This window comes from Anomalospiza imberbis, chromosome 5, assembly GCF_031753505.1.
Source record: "Anomalospiza imberbis isolate Cuckoo-Finch-1a 21T00152 chromosome 5, ASM3175350v1, whole genome shotgun sequence".
Taxonomy (NCBI): Eukaryota; Metazoa; Chordata; class Aves; order Passeriformes; family Viduidae; genus Anomalospiza; species Anomalospiza imberbis.
This window is the reverse complement of record NC_089685.1, coordinates 62,069,941-62,080,631: the sequence shown is the minus strand read 5'-3', so window position 1 is coordinate 62,080,631 and position 10,691 is coordinate 62,069,941. Positions and strand designations below refer to the sequence as shown.

Below are 10,691 nucleotides of genomic sequence, written 5' to 3'. Positions count from 1 at the left end.
GCATAGATACAGGCAAGCAATATCTGTACTCTGCCTCTCGTAAGTACTTGCGCCCAACAGCACCGTTCTGGTCTGGCTCCATTGTACCCGTCTTGCGGTGTGCATACAGCTTTTTCCTGAAACCCAGTGCTTGCTGGGGTGGAGAGTCTGGCAGTCTCCAAATCGACTTAAACCTAAAGCAGGGACCTACAGTAAGAACGAGATGATGCTGTCATTGGATGTATTGGAATAATTTTCATGCTTGGATTTGGATTAATATTTGAAAGACATGTACCACTTGTGCCTTGACTTATGCACATACCTAAATATTTCCAGCATCAGGCTGAGCCTGAAAGTTGCATAGACAGACAATAAAGGTAAGTTTGAAGAAGAAAAATGCCCTCCCTCATGTAAACACCCTTTAATGCCTCTCATTACCTATATGGTAAGTTTCCATTTCACTGAACTGCCCCTTTCCCCAGATGCTGCTTGGTTATGGGGCATCTCTAGTGCTGTAAATTGCAGCTGCACAAATTTAGGTTTCTGTCCTGTTGCTCCATATTCAGGACTATTGCAAAGGAGTATTTTGAAAATGGAAGTTGCATGCTTCAGAAAGTATACTTTTCACCTTCAAGAAAATAGCTATTTTCAAATAAAAATTTGCAAGATTTCTTATTAATAGAGGCATCAATTCTAACCCTAATTCCTAAATGTGTATGGCAACGTCTCCAGCAGGACATTTCTCAAGAAACCAGGGCATTGATCAAACATGTAGACTAGGGCATACACATACCAGAGAGATGTTAACATTCATTTTCACTTTAAGTGACTACTGTAGTATAAAAGTGTAGTCTCCCCACCTCAGCTGATGTCACCAGGGGCAGGTGGTTGCCAATGGGGTAAAGCCATACAGCCAGCAATCATGTGGTCTGGGTTTATCTTTCCTTACCTGACAGCAAAAACAATGTAGCAACACAGATCTCAAGTTAAGTCTTGCTAAAAAGGTGGGAGAGTTCTTAGGAAAACAAAAAAGACAGCAAACATGGTGCAGGACAGAACACATATTGCATCTCCATGTTTAGTTAGTTCATAATTACTGATCTGTGTATGCAGATACATTTTACCAACAAGTGCATTGAGAGATCTCCAGTACACTTTTCAAAGTGAAATTAGTGACAGTATAGTCCTGGACTTCATAAAAAGGGCTAAGCTACCTTCTTTGCTTGAAATCTGTTTTCTGTTCTGTTCTGTTTTGCAGAAATCTGTTTTCTGTTCATTTTAGTGCCATCTCTAATGTCTCTCCTCTTAGTAAAAGTGTATCTCCTCAGACCTGTTTTCCCCTCTTAAGGCTATATATTATAGAGGGTTGTCAGGAGCTGCTGCAGGAAGAAAGGCTGCAGCTTTGAAAGGCATCAGTCTCAAAAGAAGTATAACACTGTGGTTCAAATTACCAGGGATGCTTTGAAGAACGGATCATTTTTCAAATCTCTGGGACATGCAGGAGGAAAAAGAGAAGGTTGCCAAATTGAAAAGGCAGGGAGACAGACAGACTAGGTGACATGTGACAACTCCTGTGAATATGGTTAATCCCAATTAAAATGAGACAAACTCTCTCCCAGTTGTCAAAGACTGCTCCTAAAGGCAATGTACCACCCACTTTTCAAAAACAGTGTCTTGGATTTTGGTCACTGCTCTTCTCCTTTATATTCATTCTGTTGGTGGTTTGTTGTTTATTTTTCTACAGTCACCGACATTATCCTATGTGGGATTTATCCCTGAAATTCTTCCCTCCTCCATACATGCACTCTTTGAATGCGTGTTCCTGACTGGACTGCTGTGGAACTGCTCCTGCAGCGGTGGCTGCTTGCAGCCCTGGTTCTGCACCTGCACAGGTGGGCGGAAGGCCTGGTGGTGGCCATACTGACACAACTTGTCCCTCCACGGCAGAGGGATCCACATGGCAGTGGGAGGATCCCCCAGAACCGAGTTAGAAGGAAAATGCAGACAGGATTAGTTCTCACTGCCTGAGCTGTTTGCATTCTGCTTCCCAGCCCCAGAGAAGATGAGCAGTTATCATGACTAGTCCTCCAGTGTGACAGGATCTTTCTGGGGCACTTGAGTTACTTAGGAAAAGAGCTGGTCTGAAAGAGAATTGCAGAACTTTCAAACACTCTTCAGAATGAGAGTGTCATGAGAGTAAGAACTGGCCTTCCTAGACTGCCAGGAGCAAAGAGGGGGAAGAAAAGGGAGGTGGCCTTTTCAATGTGCTTACAAACCTCAAGTTTTCTCTTGCCTTTCTCTGCTTCACCCTCTCAGTGCTGCCTACTTAAGGTACGGTTTCAATGGTGCCCTAAGCAGCATCAAGCAGGAATTACCTAGTATATGGGACCAGTTGCCAATCAGTGATCAAAGAGGAATTACCTAGTATATGGGACCAGTTGCCAGTCAGTGGTTGCCATCCAAGAAGCAAAAATCAGGTGCACTTTATTACTTTTTAAAGAACTGTAGGGCTGACTGGCTGGCTGCCCTCCAGTTGCTGATGCCAGTAAAATTTTTTGAGTTGCCTAAGCTAGGATTTCTAGCATCCTTTGCTTTTGGATGCACAAGCCTACAGACAGCATTCACAAATTACTGATGGGGCAATACTGAATCTATGGTTATTCCATTTTGCCACAAAACTTTCTCAAATTTCAAGAAGTAGGCAAACAACCTCCCAACAAAGCTCTGTACAAGGCTCTGTAGCATCTCCAGTTGATCCAGTGTGCTTGGCATAGGGAAATTTAATTCAGAGAACAGAGCCAGAGGGGTACATTAAGCAATATATCCCATAGATTTTTGGACCACACTGTGCTTGCTTTCTGTGGAAACCCAAACACCCCACCTCTGTGTATGTTTTCCAGACGATGGTCACATTAAAGCCCATGTAGTACCCCTGTCTTTATAAGCCATTATTAAAACCTCGTGAGAGAATGGGAGCCTCCAAACTGGCTAAAAAGAACAGATGAGGTTCTGAGAGAGGAGTAGGTTGTAGCATTTAATGGGATGGTGACTGATTGTTGCTCTTCCTTTTTCTTGGCATTTTACCTTGAACTGCTTGATAACTAAAATAACATGCAACCACTGTGGCAGCCTGCAGGAAAGTGGGTGCTTGCAAAACCCACGATACATACTGACTCTGCCCAAATTCCTGCAGTCCTTTCCCCACACATGAACAAACAAGAAATTGGGGCTGTACCTGCAGGCTCAGCAAATGACACTGTCCCCACAGGGGGCATCTCGGGTCCCACACCACACCTAACAATCAGCTGCAGCTGCTACAGAGGAACACAGTCAGGACAGAGGGATCCCAGTATGTTACCGTGAGGATGCTGGGCTGATTCCATTCCGCTTCAAGAAAGGGCTTGAAGCTATCCCTGCTATGCATGAGCACCCCTGTGCTCCCCGTCTTACTCCTTGCTCCCAGCTAAGGAGCTCTATCTCGGAAGGAATCCAAACCAACCCCACCTCCCCGCCACCCCTTTGCAGTTCTGGGCGTCAAACTGCATACGCTGATCGCATCTGGCTGTGCTGCCACCTCCCGAGAGAAAGCAGCATCCCGGCTTCTGCTCAGTGGAAAGGAAACGTTCCACAGCCAGCCAGGCTTCCAGCCTGCATGGAGGGCCCCGGGGAAGACAGGACTCTGACTCTCCACTCCGTCTGCAGCCTGGGGATGCAGCACGTGGGCCCAAGGTCAGCTGGAGCCTGGGCACCTCTATTACTCACAAGGCTGAAGAAGCAGGAGGGTGACACTGCCTACAGCACCTGAGAAAAAAACCCCATCTGTATACACAGGGAAGAGTGAAAGCTTGGAAGAGAGAAAGACCCTTTAATCTGAGCTGGGATCCCAATGAGATGTCAGAGACAGAGTAGGATTGTAATTGAGAGATAGGACAAGCCTTTCAGAGGGTAACTAACAGGAAAGCAGCAGCAAGGGAGTGACCTGAATATCCCAGAAGAACTGCATGAGGTGACAAGAGGCTATGGGATAGTCCAAGTGCAGGAGACTGCACTATCTGAGTATCAGGTCACAATCTGGATCTCTTTAATTTCTCAGATAAGAGTTTTCAAAGTGCCTTTTATCCTTTTAAGGAGCACACACACACACACACACACAAAAAAAAAAAAAAAAAAAGGAGAATATTATGATAACTCAATACAAGTTATATTCATTTACTACTACATGTAAGCAACACTGGAAGATTTGCCAGGCTAATTAGCAGTAGCCAGGGAAAAGCACAAGAGTAACCAAAGTAGTAACACAAGCTTGCCTGCATATAAATCAATAAACTCCTACTAATTTGGGAAATCCATGAACCTTCAAAAACATGAGGGGAGACAGTTCCAGACTGCTGTGTGGGAGACACTAAAACACTGTTTACAGATATTCTTATCTACAGCTTTTCCCTGACAGTCTTGAATGTGAGGAGAGAGTCATACAGAGGGAACAAGCATTAGATCAGAAAAAAAAAAATTTAAAAAGAGAGAGGTCTGAAAGCTACCTCCACTGAGTCAAAGATTTTGATGATTTTTGAAAAGAAGGTGACAACCACTGAGCTGTAGCTTTGCATTTGTCTTCCTATATTAATTCTTTGTTCTTTTCCCAGAAATACAGTATCCCAAAATTCCTCCAAAGATCCCTTAATGGAATCAAGTTCCTATCTACAGGCCCTACTCAGTAAGACACAATTCATTAGCCTTTGCCATCCTTCTTTGTCACAATAGGAAAGATCCTGCTGTCAGTAAAAGCATCTTGTTGAAGTCCCTTGTAGTTGTAGCAAAGGCACCATTTGACAATTAAAAACTGTGAAGATCCAAGTTTTTCTCTCACTTTTTTGATGGGTTTTGTTGTTACTGTTGGTTTTGATTGGTTTTAGGCAGGGGAGATGGTGAAGTGAGTTCAGATGTGATTTCAGGGTAAAAAAAACCCTAATTTTGTATAATTTCTTCTTAGAAAGACACAAAGGAATTGGAAAAAAATAGGTGGCCTACAGACATGGCAATTTCTAGTACAAAACTATATGGATATTACAAAAGAAGCCAAGAGTGAGGGAGGCATCAATCCTCTGCCTTCCATAGCAGAAGAAACAAAAAGTTGTGGTAGCTAACTCAGATAGTCCTCAGAAGGCAGGATTGAAATGATTCTGCCATTTAATCACTTTCTGTTATGAATGCCTAGATAAAGACAATATACTGACATTAGCCTTGCTCTGGACTTCACTGGAAAGTTCATTACAGCATCTAGGTCAGCAAATCCCACAAGAGATGGTGTCTCTGCCAGTTCTATACTGAACATACCTTGAATGTATCTTGCTGTGTTAAACACGGTTTCCTTTAACTTCCAAACTCAGCACAACTGGATCTCCAAAACATCAGCTGAAAGAAAGGCCATTTGAGGAAGCAAGCTTTCACTGATCAGAACACAGGAGCTCCCCAATTCTGACAGCCACAGGAAATGCAGAAAATAGGAGCAAGCAGAGAAGCAGGTGTCAGTGCAGAGCCTACTGCTTTGGTAATTTTTACTTTTGGTAGTTTTTGCTTTTGGTAATTTACCACTGCAAAGTGGTAAATAGTCCCTTCTTCTCTCCCCTCCAGTTATGATGGGGGTTTTGTGGTTTTTTCTTTCGTCTTCTGCTCACCACATTCATAAATTTTATTTCTCAACCCAGATTAAGGATTCACTGACCTGTGCTAGGAGAAAGAGGAAAGAGCCATATCCAGCACTAGGAACACACTCCCACTCACCTGCAGTCCACAAGACTTTAAAAACTAAAAGAATAAAACAAGATGCAACAGCTTTGGGGAGGTTCCAGCAAGATACATAGAAAGTTCTAAGTTTACACCACTTACTACCATGGAATTAATTAATTTACCTGAATATATAGAAATACTCTCAAGTTTATCATGGAAGATCCTTATGTTCAAGTTCACTCACATCCCATAACCTTTTGTGAGTCTGCAACCATTCAAGATAATCAACTGCACAAGTTTGAATGGGAATATTGTAAGTAATTTTGAGGAACCGGGAAAGCTGGAAAGAGGCCAGAAATCTAACAGTACCCCACACACTCAAACCATGAGCAGTCACCATCAGACCCTTTTGAATCCCTGGAGGAGACAAAACAAAGGTCCATTCTCTTACCTCCCTTTGTTCGTACAAGAACCTACCTTTGCATTTACTTCTCTCCTGCTGGGGTTTGGACTGGCAAAGAGAGCTCCAAAATGCCTATCAAACAGCAACCTTCTGTTAGAAACAGGTGTGAAACTGAAGAAGAGCCCTTAAAACTCTTCTTTCAAACAGCAAAACTGTCAAATAATTAAAACATTTTGGAGAATGTAAGAAAAAACTGTTCACTTACTTTCCTCAGTTCTAGGATGGGGCAAATGGAGCAGATGATAATTTATCTGGATAAGAGTGGGTGAGAGAGGTTGAGGGATCAATAGCTGCCAGAAGTTCAGGAATGCAACTTGGATTCCCATGTTATTGGATTAATAAATCAGGTAGTTGCTTATACTAAAGCAGTTTTCCCTCAATTTGCTGTAGTATTTCCTCTTATTTACTGCTTTCACCCCTGCTTTCTCTCACAGCCCATTTTATTGTATGATTCTATGATGGTTGGTGTTTTTAAACTCAGTCATTAAACCCCAGGTTACAGGTTTGCTGAAAGGTAGAAATTATCAGGTAATCTTTTCCTTCTACAAATACCCATTTTATTCCTTCTGATTTGCATTACCAATCAATATGAAGTGAAGTTAATTTTGCATCTCCCATTTCTTTGCCCTGAGAGCAAAATCTTTGAAATCCCCCTGTAGAGTTAAGGGCTGTGAAGATCAAGGGGCTTCTCTGCAATTCTGCAAAGATCTTCAGTGATGTTTTAGAAGAGTGGAATAATCTATACTATGAAAACAACAAAGACAAACTGAAGGTTGAAAACCTTGGGTATCCCAATCCCTAGCAAACATGAACTAGAGGGGATTTCCTTTAAACTCACTTTGGATCTTTGAAACCTGTGAGATATGGAGGAAGCTTCTTCCTGCCAGAATCTGTGAATGGTGGCATTTCTGCCTTGTTCAATAGAGCTACAGCTCAAGAGAAAAGAGTAAAAAACAATAGGGAACACGTTTACAAACACAGCTTTTGGCTGAACCCTGGATGTTCGTTTGGAAGCTTCTTACACTTTTCCTGACAGGGATGATCAGCTTTCATTGCATTAACTGTATCTCCCTTGGGTTCTCTGTTCAAGTTAGAAAGAAAGTTCTTGAAGAACTTGGAAGGCACATTTGGGACTCACCTACAATGCATCAGTGGTTTGTTTGCAGTGGCTTAATTTAAATTGGATTTCACATCAATTCATTGAACAGCTGAGGAACCCCATGTGGAAACACTTATTTGCCTTAAGAGTTGTCTAAAATCAGTTCCCAATCGATTTAAGCTCCACTGATCAGATTTAAATATATACTTAAAAGGTCAACACAACCTTTTGCATTGATTTAATGAAATTATATTGAAAGCAATGCTTGAGTAAACTGTTGCAGCTCTGTGTAAAAGCTGTATGAATTAGTGTAATATGGATTGTCAAAAAATGGAGAAACATTCCTCCCCCTTGAAGTTTGCAAATTCAATCTCTTGATTGAATGCTAGCAAGATGGAGGCTAATGGATCTCTCCTGTGACAGAGCCTCATATGGATTTTAGCATTAGATATACAAAACAAGTGCCTAATTCGGTAATAGGCACGTTTTATGCCTACCTTTAATGGTGTTGATCTAAACCCTTCATATATACACTTTAGCTCAAAATCACATATATTCCTTCTTCAATATGAAATTTCAAAATGTGGTTATGTTTTTGAAATCACGATCATTAAAAGCATCTTAGGGTGAATCTAGGTAGATATGATCTTTAAAATAAATAGAGAAATAACAGCATGAAAGAATCACTTATGTCAGGAGCCTATTTAACTGTTTAACAGGTGCAGATATCCATCATAAATTAAGCCTCATTTGTGCTGAGTGGTTGAATTGCTGAGGAATCACTTTATTGGTATGTGAAATATTTACTATGTATAGCTGGACAGATTCCTAGGAATTCTGATGAAACACATTAATGCACAAGAGAGAAGATCCTTTCCTCATAAGACTTGTGAAATCATAAGCTTCGCTCCTCTCAGTATCTTATAAAACTATCTGAATTTTCTATAGAAATGTAACAAGAATAACTGTTAAGAAGGTCTTTTTAGATAGAAAATGTTTTCTCTCAGTTCAGGAGAGCTGCTGTTATAGACATTAATATCCAAAATAAAACACACTTTTACTAAAATTACATTTTTCTTCACCCTATGAAGAAATTGCTTTTTTCTTACAGAAAGGTGAGAAACCACATAATGCTGTAAACAATTTCTGATGCCCAAAAGAGAAGAGGGATAATGGGATCACTTCAAAAAGCACATAAACCTAAAAGTCAAAAACTAACATTTGGCTGGGAATTATTTGCATGTGTTCTTTGAATAAGGAGCACTGTTTATTAAAATAATTTATTTAGAAAATTCAACTGTGGATTTCTATATCTGTGGAACAACCAAAATAATGGTACAAAGGTAGAAGAGACTTCTATTTATCATCTAAAAATTCTGAGTTTCCATTTGTAATATGAGATCTGGGTTTGCTATCTAGAATAATTGACCTTCATGACAAATACAAGCAACTTAAGTTCTTAGAGTGTTACAATAGGCAAGGAAAAAAAGGGACACCAATAGCAGATTTACACAGACAAGAAAAGGTTCAAACAAGTGTAGGCTATGTTCCTTGCAGCTGAGGAGCCACATAAAAAACCCAACCAAAATTAGACAGCAGTAAGAGACAGTATGAACTGTACTATATTAAAAACTAATAGTGAGAGCCATGAAAGCTCAAGAGTTTACATGGACAGCCTATAAAATGCTAACGTAACTTACACCAGGGAACTCTGTAGAAACCATCCCTCTGCAAATTCCAAAGTATATGAAAAAAACATCAAATTATTTCCAGGACAAGAAATAATACATGCATACAAATGTGCAAAGTTAATTTTTTTTTCTCTCTTCATGATTCACAAGCATATGCCACCAAGGTATGCATGTAATTTTCAAAGATACATTTCTCTGAGATGAAGTGAGTCTTCTGTCCCACCTGATAAAAACTGCCTCTGAATTTAAATTCAGGAAATCTGAACATGAGTAGTACAAATGTCATTCCATCCTCTAAACATTATAGCTATGCAGTGGACTGCTCACACATCTGAAGGACCTCTATAGAATGGCTGTGAACAATATTATTTTTAACAGATGATTGTGGCAGTATTTTGCATGCTTTATTCATATTACATAGAAAAGAGTAGATGTGCAAGGCAAAGTACATATCGGTGTGCTCGCTTTGAATTTACACTGGGGACATTTTCAACTTCTGAATGGTCAGGGAAAGAGTAGATAAAAAGGCAACATTTTAAATTATTATTTCTTTTTTATTATTATTTTTAATTTACTATGAGGCACAGAAAACAGATGAAAAGCAGTCAAGCTGTCAAATCTTCCTTTTTTTCCCAAGAAGATACAAACTGCCCATATAACAAAGGGATGAAGTGTTTCTCCATTACCACTGCATACTTCAGGCTAAACCCATTGCACTAGTTTATTTTAACTAAAATTGCAGAATAAATGAAGAAAGCATCTTTTTATTGTAACATTGAGCATTTTAATTAGAAAGGGAATTGTGGGAATGGTTCTGCCATTAACATTAGTACATTCATAGAGACGTGCAAGAAAGACCTTGCATTCTCACAAAATGGACATTTCCTTCTGCCCCACATGCAAAAGCTCATAGGGAGCCTGTTGTCCATTACACCCTACCAGCACAGTCACAGCCACTCTCACATGGAGCGTGATCCTTCCAGTAAAGGGGCAGCCAGATCAGCTGGAAGAAATTTTTTCCATTATTTGAATGCATCATTAATTCTTAATGTTTCAAATACTCATTGGAGTATGACAGAGAACATCAGTCACTTCCATCAAGACTGGAATTCATGGGAGCAAAAGTCCTTTACTAACAACTAAAACATTGCTGGGATAACACTGGAAACACTTGTTCCTATTTCCAGAGGCTCAGTAATACTTCAGCTGGCCTTTATATGAAGACCAGCTGAGGGCATGATACATACTAGCAGCCTGTACAGAAACCACACTTCCACTGGAACATGCCTGTTCAAGACTAGTCTAATCTCAGCTCTTTACTTGGGAGATTTTACACCTGGGAGCAGTGAAAAGGATGCTTTTAAATTGTTATATATTAAACAGCTAGAAAATTAATTGCAATTCATATTGCTAAATTTTGCTAATCAGTTATCTTCTGCCTAAAATGTTACTCTTTTAAAAAATGTGTTTATTGCATAAAAAAAAAGCTAGAAATAAAGAATCGACTTCTTCCTTGCCCAGATTTTATAATAAAAAAATGTTTTTAATCTTCTGGTTTATGTAACTATTTCAAAGTTGGTGGAAGAGGCTATGATATCTGCAACAAGTATAAATTTCAAGAATGCTTCTATTTTGCGGTAAAAGAATACTTTATTGAAAAAATAACACAATAAAGAAGCTAAGGGAATTTGTTTTTCCTTGACACTGATGAACTCTAAAACTTCCTGAAATG

The 10,691-nt window shown here is 39.9% G+C and overlaps 1 long non-coding RNA gene across 1 annotated transcript in view; it reads left to right on the top strand.

The window, feature by feature from the left end:
• Window positions 1-4,126: 4,126 nt before the first annotated feature.
• Window positions 4,127-10,691, top strand: part of LOC137474621 (uncharacterized) — a 28,917-nt gene continuing 22,352 nt past the window's right edge. Inside the window, exon 1 of the long non-coding RNA XR_010999434.1 lies at window positions 4,127-5,503. This is a non-coding gene — a long non-coding RNA (uncharacterized lncRNA). The remainder of the gene's footprint in view (window positions 5,504-10,691) is intronic.